Raw genomic sequence first — 12,399 nt, 5'->3', positions numbered from 1 at the left:
CCACACTCAGAAAATTTTCACCATATGCAAATTGCTTTGCTTCTATTACGCATAAACTCCACGATTCTAAAGTACTTTTGCTTGTTTTACAATGCCACTTTATTTTACCATATAATTATCGCAAAATAATTGAAAAAGTGATATATCGTAATGGCCGACATGTAAGGAAGCATGGAAGTTGTGGTTCCTCTGTTTACTTTTCGACATTGGACCGAAACAATCCGAAGTCGTTCGAACTCAACGGCGCGGCTGCGTTATCATACTATTATAAATGCGATAGTTTAGATTTTAGGTGGATGGATGTTTGTTATTACATATCTTTTGAGCGGCTTCATAGGTCTGAATTAAATTTGGTATCAATATAGAACATAGGAAGATTACATACCTATAATCCCGGAAATTCACGATGGGATAATTTTGCAGTTTTTTTTACATATATATACTCAATCAATTCACGACGGCTCACTACATTTTTATTTAAATTTGGCACAGATAAAGAACAGTCTAGAATAACACGAGTTCAGCATCATTTTTATTCTGCGAGAACTAAGTTGCACGTCAAAACTTGTTTATTATAATAACAATTATAGCATTGTTCATATTTAAATGGTCATTGACAATCGAATAACAGTTAGCCTTTATGTACGAGTATATTATATATTTCGACTGAGTTAAATATTCAGATAGGTTTTAATACTTTAACATATAATGATCTTTTGTTATACAAGATATTTTGATAACCTTTGTTCGTATAACCGTTTTCTCTTATTTACGTCTGTAAATGAGATACGAACCGGTTCAAAAGTTCAGGACTTGAATCGTTGAGCTGCGGCTCAACAACTTTAATGGCATCTCATGTTTCATCGCGATGTATTAATACTATATTGGCCAAGGAGCCGCGAACTACCTAGTGATTAATAATTCGCAGGTCGTAACGCAAATCATAACTCTATGCACAAATTGAGCTAAGCTGCGAGCCGCTTCACTGATCTGCTTCACATATGTGAATCTTGACATGATCTGCAGGTCATCAGGTCACACTTCATTTAGCAAGAATTTTAACTTTACAAAAAACTAGAGGGATATGAAAATGGTTTTTTATGTTTTTTTCGCCAGTGGAAATCCAAGATTAAACAGTTTTAAGCACCTTATGTCATATAAGTACTGTAATATTCCAGACTATTTAAACCATGGGCGTCACAAATGCTATAACTTTGTTTCAGAGTCAATTATTTATTATTCTCTTTGATTTAGTTTTTATCTTTGTCTATGTTCCGGTAATTAAATATATTTAGAATAATGTATTCAACCGTCATGTTGATTAATGAAATGTAATTTCAAACAAGTTCATTGCTGTATCCATCGAGAAAGTCCCGAAACAAACAAGCCTATTTACATGGTCGTGACATTAAACATAGTACGTTTTAATGTAGGTAAGGTAACATTGGAATATTTTTAATATATTTTTTACGATTTAAATCATTGCTTAAATCTTGGAAGGTTAAGTAACATAATTAAATTGCCTTGCATTATAATTTCGACACAATTTCCGCCTTATCCAATTACAGGTTATAAGATATTCTTAAAATAAACCGTCAATATGCATGCAAAAAATATTGACAGCTTAAGGCTTAACATATAGTTCGTGGACAGTGAGCAAAACATACAAAAACATAGTTTTAGGGGCACTATTTTCCGTTACTCGACGAATTGCGCATATTTTGCGCGTAGACAGGAATAAGTCTCATTATTCCAACTCTCCGAAGAATTCCAACATCTAGGTCCGGTTTTAGCATTAATAACGCCTTGGGCAAGATTTCTATGGTGCCCACTTTCCTCGAGCCCCCCACCCCCTTAATAGGGTTACGTGAGAGTGTATAATGCGCAGACCTGTGGCGCCCCTTTCAGTCTAGCGCCCTAGGTGGTCGACAAACCGCACCCTACCCTACTACAACACCTGGATGTTTCTGGTAATTTCAGTAAGACTACGGCATAAAGGACCTTTTATAATTGACGTTTTCATTTGTATCAAAATATGTTTCCGATATCTTTGTTGAATTATAACTGGTGTGTTATATAATGATCATTGATTTGAGAAAGCATTATAAAATTTAATTATATTTTCAATAATGAAAGTTATTTTTAATTGAATAATAAATTGTGAACTTAGCGTATTTTATAAAACTAATTAATTAAACTACCAAAATAATACTATAAACTATATACTAAAACTAAACCAAACTAAAAATAAAACTAAATAATATAAAAAATCGACCCCAAATCGCTGCGGTCGCACGGTAGGGTTCCCAAGAGGCTGGCGGCATTTCCCCGTTGGATGGCCAGGCTCAACTTTTGGCCGAAATGCGCGCCAGCCCTTGGATCCCCTGAGGTGTCGATGAGGCGTGCGGAAATCTCCTTAAACAGGCGACGGGCTTCCGCACCCCAAGGCCCCAAGGTCTCCACGGCAAAAGGCGCAAATATATACGGATCTGCCAACGCCGCATATTTACGCCTTTTATTGATTTCGGCTGTCGCCGCAGCTGCGCCGGCTTTACGAGCGGTCGCTCTCACGTGGGATGGAGCAACAGTGTCCACGCATGTGGCATCCCACACGAGTGACCGCCCGTTTTTCCACGGAATGAGCGTCATACCGTCGGGCCTCTTGCCATCGTCTCGGGCAATGCCATTGGGTTCAAGCACTGCCGGCACGCCGGAAGAGGCAAGGGCTCGACGGATGACGTCATTTAAAGCGGCATGGCGCGGAATGCGTCCTGCACTGCGACGACATGCTAAACCGTGATGATTTGAGAAAAATAATCTGAATTTATTTATCGTAATTGGAATCATAATTTAGTTTTTGGTATCGACATTATTACTTGATAATGATAACGTACAATATTAGATCTTTATCTTATTTGTTTATTGTTTATTTATTTCACATACATTAATAAGCAACCAACTTGTCAATTATGTAGGATTTATGTATTTTTTAAATTTAGAATTTAAATAGAGGTTATATTTAAAGTCAGACTAAATATTTGTTCACGTTGAATCACATATCCTCTTCTTTGATCTTCTTCTCTTCTTCTTATTTCTAAGATCAAAATCTCTATATAAAACATAATAATATCGTCATCCTTGTCATCATCTTTGACAAAACATAGTTAATATGTTTTAAACGGGGATTTTGGTCTCAGAAACCTACGGTTACTCCGCACGTGCTGTTTTCATTTGAATACTTTCTATGTCAATCTTACTAATATTATAAATGCAAAAATTTTAATGGATGATTGGAGGTTTGTTTGAAGATATCTCCTGAACGGCTTCATGGATCTCATTGTAATTTGGCATAGATGTAGAGCATAGTCTGGAAGAAGATAGGCTACTAATTATTTTTTTAATAAAACTAGTTGGTGTATATGTTATATCTCGTGCCCGCGCCCGCGCCCGCGCCCGCGACCGCTACCGCGACTTAACGTGACCTAGCACTAAAAGCTAAACGCAAGATAATAAACAAATGCACATATTTAAACAGAAAAATAATGAGAATTAAATGTAAATGTTTAGAATTTACAATATTCAGATTACGAGTTTAATGTGAATTTTAAATTAAAATTAAATCTATTTTGGTAGTAATTACTAAAGCACTGTAAGCAAAATTATGTCACTTTGAGATATATCCCACCTGATGTTAAATAATTATCTTATAAATTATAATTATAATTACTATTACCAAAGAAATTAAAAATACAAGGACCGGAAATCGGGGACTAAACTTTCCGCTGGCTCTATCTCAGTACTTTATAAAACTTTCGCCCGCGAAACCTTTCGCGCAATATTAAAAAACTTGATTAGAAGCCTATGTCTTCTTCCAGACTATGTTCTACAATTCTACACCGATGCCAAATTTCAGCAAAATCCATATAGCCTTTCGGCCGAAATCTCTTTGTTTATTGCAAAGGTCATTTAACATTGACTCATTTTCAACCTCATAGTTCTAACCCACATGAGTGGAATAAAAATGTTTTTCATCTGTTTAAAAAACCTCTTCAGCATTTTCTGCCGATAATTCGTACTAGGCCCTAGTACGAATTATCGGCAGAATATGCCAAAGCTTGTATTCAAGTTGGTTTACTTTGCGCCCAGCAGGCAGCACTGCACAAGTCTAATTACAAATTATGTCGAATTTTTACGAATTTTTTTTTACGAACATTCATGCTAGGACCTCAGTTCAGTTAACAGTGCCCTTTATAGTTCTACAAACCATTGTGCGCCATCTATCTATGAGTAGGTTAAACCTTGATCACACAAGAATATAAAATATTGTCACCTTTCCAACCTAGATGGCAGTAAAATCGGCTGCAGTTGAAAATGTAACCCGTGTAAATGTAAAGCTTTGCCAACAGATGTCGCCCTAAAATTTTTTGAGCGTAATTTTTTTTGTTTATACATAAGATAAAGTGGTAACCAGGTGGTTGCTTTACCGACTCATAAGAAAGGAGTTCTCGGCCTAATTGTTATTTGAAGTTGAGTCGAGATATGAACTTAACCGCTTGCCTGTCTTGACTACCTTCATCTATTGTATGTGAATTAAAATGCTACTATTATATGTTTAATTCATAATACTCAAACAATAAGGAAAATTTGTAAACAGGTGCATCCAATGACAAATACACCTGCGTCTCGAATATTGACTGCGTTTAAATTTTTTTCACATATTATTAACGAGAATTATTGTTGTGCTGACCTGTTTGAATTACAAAATTACATAATATGCACGTTATTCATAATTGAAAAAAAGTTAAGTAGATTATACGACATTCCTACAAAAACCATTACCCTTCTATAAGTCAGGCAAAAAAATGTGAAGAGCGACATTATGACAGTCGTAATGTGGTCTGATATAGGCGCGCGCGCATCACGTTTTGTCGGCACGTGCAATACCAAAATACACAATGATGTCACCAACAATACTGCACATAACACATACTACTGGCATTCAATGATAAAAGAACATCCGTTATCCAGACTTTGGTACATAATGGAAGATTTAAAGATATTTAAATATATCTCAAACACTGCAAAGATTGTCCCTTTGCAAACTAATAATCTAGAAATGTACCTTTGGTGTGTCGTATATCATTTATTTATTTACCATACCAAATACACAAAACTTTTTTTGTCTCTTTCATTAAGGAATAAGAGAAGTGACCAAAATATGAATGTTTATAATCGTCTTTCGGCTGTTGAATTGATATTCCACATACTTGGCAATCAAAACGTAATGCGTGGTTTACATTATGCTAGTAGAATAGGATATCTAGAATAATGTAAATACTAGCTAGCGCTAGAACCCCAAGCATAGAGTTGTTAATGTTTACTTAAGCCATCCCTTAGTGAATTCTCTTAAGTACTAAAAATATAACTATATATGTAAGGTCTCACTGACTACTCAAAGACTATAAATGCGCAGTTGAGCCATTTTTCTTGACTATTACTAGTTAACCAACCATTACTATCAAAGATCTTTTTATATAACAAAACAATTGTTCTTCATATGTTTCGTTTACGAACAAATACATATAATATACGAAGCATACTAACAATAGTACTCATTGTTTATGCATTCTTGCAGTGAAGGGCTGTGAGATGTGTACAGGCTTTGGTTTAGTGTGTGTAATGTGTACAAAATGTGCATGTATGTACATAGTCAGTGCGTGTACGAGTCTGTGCGTGTAAGTAGTCTGTGCGTGTATGTATAGTCTGTGGCGAGACAAGGTCGTTCCCCCGGCGGCCATGTGCGTCTGCGCATCACGTGGGCCGCGCACGTGACTCCGAAATGCTACCGCGCAGGGAATTAAAGCAATCAACTGCGAAAGTTCGTGTATGGCACGTCTGGATTGTAATTTTAAACGTAGTATAGTATTTTTTTTAATTCTTATTACTCATTGCTTCAACAGTGGAGATCCACAATTAAAGAGATTTGACTGCAGAGACTCCCGAATTGACACATATTGTCATGTCACTGCTGTCGAACCCACAGTTGTAGACCGTCAAGGATATCTGTCTCGGTGGGCAATAGTCAAACTAAATTATGACAGCACACTAGCGCCCTCCTGCTAATGTCAAAATCAGTCAAGATTTTGTTCTGTTATGCAAAGTTTACGCTATACCCATGTGGGTATTACATTCTAAAGAAACTAATCGTAATGTCAGAAGGTCTATCATCGGGCCAAATATCTTTGCTTGACTGTAGATGTGTCGCGTCGTCGTAATCTGATGTTATCTTTCAATTGAAAGTTTGGCAGCCACGTGACCGGTCACGTGGTCCATTTACTAAATTGATTGCATCCGCATTTGGTACTCTAAATATTTATAGATATAACCTTCAACAAGTCAATGTAATAAAAGTTCATATTATAAATTAAATAATAAATAGTTTTCGTTATGCAAAGCCCGAATCACCGTTACTTTTCTTCGACCATTTTTATTTTATTATATGGCAAACGAGCAAACGCTCACCTTATTCGCCGAAATGGCGAACCATTTTTTCCCCACAAGCATTCAAGGGACATAGAGGAGTAAAATTAGGCCACCGGACTTCGCTACAGCTGTTTTACTTTGCCAGAGATAGATTCAATATGGAATCCGTTAGTCGGATATGCACTTCAAGAAGTAGGCCGCAAAAATATTTACCATTGCCAACGTTTAAAAAAGTAAGACACCGGCATATTTTATGTTAAACCTTTAGACACAACAATCGCTTTGCCTTATATGGATATAGGTCGTAAAATTGGAATAGGTAGATAGGTATAATCTTGCCCAACCAACAAAATCAATAAAACAAATTAATAATTAAAGGTTTTTATTTCAAAACAACTCGATGACATTTAATAGTTCTGGATTTTGAATTACATACTTGGTATTTAAGCTTTTTCTTGTTTGTCGCATTCCGCCTCACTTGTAGTAAACATATTACTGTCTCTATTTAATCAAAGAGTATGTAAGGGATGACAATACAGTTAAGACCAAAAAAATCTACACAAAAAAGAATGCAATGACCACGTGATGTGTTATTTTCCTGCATTCTGTAAACATTACCGTCACTACACCTTATTTGTTATTTCATGTGTCACGTGTATCTGACGGCAACCAAAGGTCGTGCCATTTCCAAAGGTTTTAAGTACAATTGTGTATTTACAAGTATTGTATTCAACACACAATAATGTTTGCATAATTTTGTTTAGCATGTTAACAATACAGATTTAAATCTGACGTTCGCATTCGTACCAGATTATTTAAGCGTGATAACAATATGTTTTTAACAAGTATTTCAACAATGGAAACGGACGATTAAATATATTCGACCTGTAATTTAAACATTACCAATAAATATTGTATTCTTCTTTTCTTAAGATTGTCTGTTTTCTACGTCTGAAAACAAAATATAATGCGCTGATATGCATCCTATAACCGATACAGCACATTAAAATAGTTACATTACTTCCACAGTAATATAGAAAAAAACATATTTCCTGATGATGTACTTCCGTTGCTGATAACGAAAAACTATTTTATCAGTTTTGCCGGTCTGTGTGGATGTCTATCCCCAAGGCCGTGTTTGCTCTGGATATCTCCAAATGAGCGATCCGATTTGTACGGGACTTCGAAGGGAAGGTATAAATATAAGTACAGGCATAATTATAGACCTCTTTTTTATTCAGCGCTGACGAAGTTTATAGCGACCGCTAGTTTTGAATATGAACATACCATAAATGCATAGTATATATGTATATGATCCGTGGTAATTAAATACGTCATACATAAACGAATCATAAACAACACCGTAACGGAGTATTCGCAATAAAAAAAACATGCAGCCGAATTGCGAACTTCCTCCTTTTTGAAGTCGGTTATCAAAATTAACATGAAATCATCAATTAATTGTTATGATTAATCACTTTATTCAGACATTATTAGTTAGAATTCTTTGGCGCGAATGTCGCGCTTTCGTTACCAAGTCAAGTGTCAGATTGATTAGTGAGGGGACAAAAACGTTGACATTTTAATAAGGCTAGTGTTGCGCCGACACACCGGCAATGTGTCGGATTTTCTTCCTAACAATAACTACGCTACTACTACTACTTATCTAGTAATTAATTACAAGAATATTTTTTACCAGTCACGTGGATGTTTATTACAGAGGACAGAGAATCTAATAAAAAAGTATTTCTCTTAGGTATTATTAGTAATAAACGGAAACTTGTATTCACACATGTAGCCTTTCCTCTCATTCTTATTGAAAAGAACAAAGACAACATGTGTCACAATATGTCACACTGCAGTCGAAAACGCTGTTAAGTTGATAAAATGTCACGTGGCTGTGATGACGTCATTATGTTAAAATTGCATTCGATAAATATTTATTGCAAACTGCTTTTACAGAGCGAATAATTTCTGATGTATTTTAATAATTTCCTTATCATTGCTTTTATGCAATTAGTTTATTCATGAATAATTACGTTTACCACATTATTCGTACGAAGGTCAAAAAACCTTAAACACATAAGCTTAATTTTATTATGAATTTTAAGATTATTTAACTTAAGTAGTGGTATATCACGCATGTATGGCTCTGTTAGTTTGACCAAACCATTTCAACACAGCACCTAAATCTACGTGTAATCGAATATACATAACTGCTGGAAACTGTTTCCCGGGAAATACAATAACAAGGAGGAAATTCTATCACCGCTCATCACATAAAGGATGGAGTATCATATTGTCCGGACGGAACGTCCCCATTGCAACAAGGAAACGATTATGTAACACTTTGCTTGCATTAATGTCGTTTTTGCGAAGAAGTGACGGTCAATGTATAGACAGAAAGATTTCGTCATTATTCGGACGAGCTTATTGTCTTTTACTAGTAACTTTGAATTGTCATCATACGATATCTTACCTATTTCATTATCTTATAAATACGAATGTTTAGATAGATGGATGTTTGTTAGAAGGTATCTCCAGAACGGTGTTACGGATCTCGTTGAAATTTGGCATAGATGTATAGCATTTGCGGAAAGAACATACTAATTAAGATTTTTAATTTTACGCGGACGGATACGCGGGGGACAGCTCGTCATAAAATATAATTAATATTTTAAAGTCTGGTTTGACACTACCATGCCATATCAAACACGCTCGTATAAATCAAACCAACATCACATATGTACATTGTAAAGACGCACAAAAATTATGTGAACAATTTGTATTTCTTTCATTAAATGATATTTGTATTCATTAAATGATATTATTAAATGATAAGGAATTGCAGCTTATAAATTAAATGGTAATTAATCGCATTGTGGTCTCACACGTGAGGTTATATGTCAATGACGGTACACTGCGGAAGATAAAGCGGTAACGATCTTAGGTCAGTTAGTGACACGTTATACGTGGTCACGCGTCGCCGACACGCTGCGCCACGCCGACTTGCCATCTCCGACACTCCGACAATCCGACACGCTGCATACTATACCTTCGTTATTTACGTCAAGTTGCAATAAAGAGCGTTTGAAGTGCGTTCGCATTGCAACAAGCGTGACGCATTTGTTTTAAAGCGTTGTTTTTGTTTTGTTAATAAACAAAATTAAACCTTTTTACAAATTGGGTTATATTTATTAATACTCTCTTATTTTTCTAATAACAGATAACTTCAAAAAACTTAATATGAATTCGTGTAAATGTAAGAATTTTTATAAGACCATAACCTTTTCTGCTGTATCGTTTATTTTAAAATGTGCACAGGTTTCTACGAGAAAGTAATAAAAGTCGCGTCTCCAGATTTTTAAAAATAATTTCTTAACATACTAATCCACTAAATACGTTATTACATGATTTTGTTGTTATTCCAAATAAATCACGTAAATATCCTAAATAACAAATGCAAATTAATTTGAACTATTGACTACGAATGAATTAGGGCGAGTGTGTGAAATGAATTTATTATTATCAGCTGTCAGTTGAGCACGTGCACCATCTTGTCACGTGTTTACTGAGATAACACCGCGGCCGCGATCACACTTAGGACCGGTATATCAATTATTATTAAAACCAAAAATAAACCCAAGATATACCTAATTTTTTATCTCAACTAATATTATAAAGTAAAAAAATTGATTCGATTTGAATAGGCTCCTACTAAATCGGATTAAAAAATATTTTTCTGTTATTAAGCTATACTATTTTTTTCCCTCGCGAACGAAGTCGCTGGCAGTATTTTATAAATGTGTCTGATTTTTCAAATATAATCTGAAGGATTACAAAATGGGTCAATAGAATTGTTAAGGGTGTTCAAAACCATAGTAATATTAGACCAAAACGTGTTTTTAAATTAATTATAAGTAAAAAAAATGTCGTTTAAATACATACACATATTACCAATAACAAGCAACAACATACATACAAATACTGATGTTTACGATATCGACTTGAATTATAATCGACTTAATGTTAAAACTAGAAAGTTGTTAAGATATTTAAAAGGATAACTAGATTACGTAATAGCAAAAGAATGTTGTCTATACTTAAAGTAGGAAAACAATCTTTGCGATCGAATAATCTTTCCATTGTCTGATGTGATTTGATAAATTTGACGTTGGTTATATATTTAATTAAAACTTTAACTTCAGTATCTTTGTGTGCATACTACCTGTTGTCTACGACTCCATCTGCGCGAAATAAAAAATAAATAGTAAGTAGCCTGTGTGTTGTTCTAGGCTATGTTCTACATCGGTACTAAATTTCAGCAAGATCTATTAAGCTGTTCCATCTAAACATTCGTATAATTAATAATTGCTATAAATTTTAAAAGTTTCAAAACAAAAATTAAACACAAAAAAAATTAAATCACTCCAATATGTTTTCATAATAGGGGATAATTTTCTAACATGAAGTTTATTTTATTTAACGACTTAAAAATTATTTAAATATTTCTCATGCAAACTTGCGTCGCCTGGTGTATCAAATACTACTACATGCGTACAAAGTTGTACGAGATTGTTGAAGCAGTGCTATCGCTCCCTTATCATAATACAAAGTCTGTAATCGTTAATAGCGTAACATAAATATGCTTTAGACACGTGACTTATACGTTGCGGTACTAAGTTTCATCATAGTGCTTTGTTATTATCTACATTTGTCGTATCACAATTTGGTACTAACATCTCTGTGATAAACTAAATGAACATTAAGTAAACCTAATCATCAATCGTTGTGCATTAAAAGTACATTTTAATGCACTTAATAAGCACGTTTTTGCTACGCTGTGCTACGAATATCTCTATGTAACTGCTACGTTGTAATACAAACTACCGCATCTTCTTTGCTCTGTTACGTTCTGCTACGAACTATTCTCGTCTACTCCACTCTGCTACATTGAGCTACAAACTATTTCTATCTGCTACGATGGTCTACGTAGCTCTACGAAATACTTTCCTTTGTTATATTATGCTGCCAATTACTTTACTTTGCCTCCGGATGCTAGAATATGCTGCGTATTAATATTCGTTGAAGTTAAAACTGAAATGTTCTTAATAAAAGATAGAGTAATTTTGCTATAATTTATTACTCGCTGTTCTTTAGGTGTTCAATAAACACGGAAGCTAAACTATCAAACATAAAACAACGAAAAACATTGGCACAAAAAACCAAAGCTCAATACAATTCAAATACAACACGAGGTACAACACGGGTAAGATCGTGACAAATTTTCCATCGTTCCGCATTCGCTCATAAAAAACACCGACATTTTGAGTCACGTTTATTCTGGCGCGTTTCGGTAGCGCACATGGCCGACCACGTTTCACGTTGAAGCTGACAGTGCAAATATATCACACTTACGAATAATGAAAACATTATTGAAAAGTAAAGGGGAGTACGGGATACAATACATTATTGAATAGACCGGTCACGTCGTTTCATATTGATCAACACGTGGCCGGTACATAATGTGGACCGTTTTAACTCTACATCCACCGTTACGAGATGATTTTTAAGACAGTGAATTGATTTTAAGAGAGTAAACATGTACGTATTAAAGTATATCTTTGTTTTATTTTGGCTTTGAAGCTACAGAATAGATTATAATAAATTAATTATATTTTAAGTTTTATACATTATCAACACCAAAAACCCTCGTCTAATCTAGTAACGCAATATTCTACTCTCTACTAGAGTGTTCAACTCTCTCGGACTTATTTTTTTGATTTTTAAATCTCTCTAGGCTCATCTATTCTTTGGAGAAAACAGCGGCTATTGGATTAACATTTTTATCAGGTTAATATTAACTTAGAGTTGTCCTTACATCAATACTTACATGACATTCGCTTGAGCTGGAAA

Source organism: Papilio xuthus, unplaced genomic scaffold, assembly GCF_000836235.2.
Source record: "Papilio xuthus unplaced genomic scaffold, Pxut_1.1 DF827714.1, whole genome shotgun sequence".
NCBI lineage: Eukaryota > Metazoa > Arthropoda > Insecta > Lepidoptera > Papilionidae > Papilio > Papilio xuthus.
The sequence above is the reverse complement of the archived record's forward strand: the minus strand, read 5'-3'. Positions refer to the sequence as shown.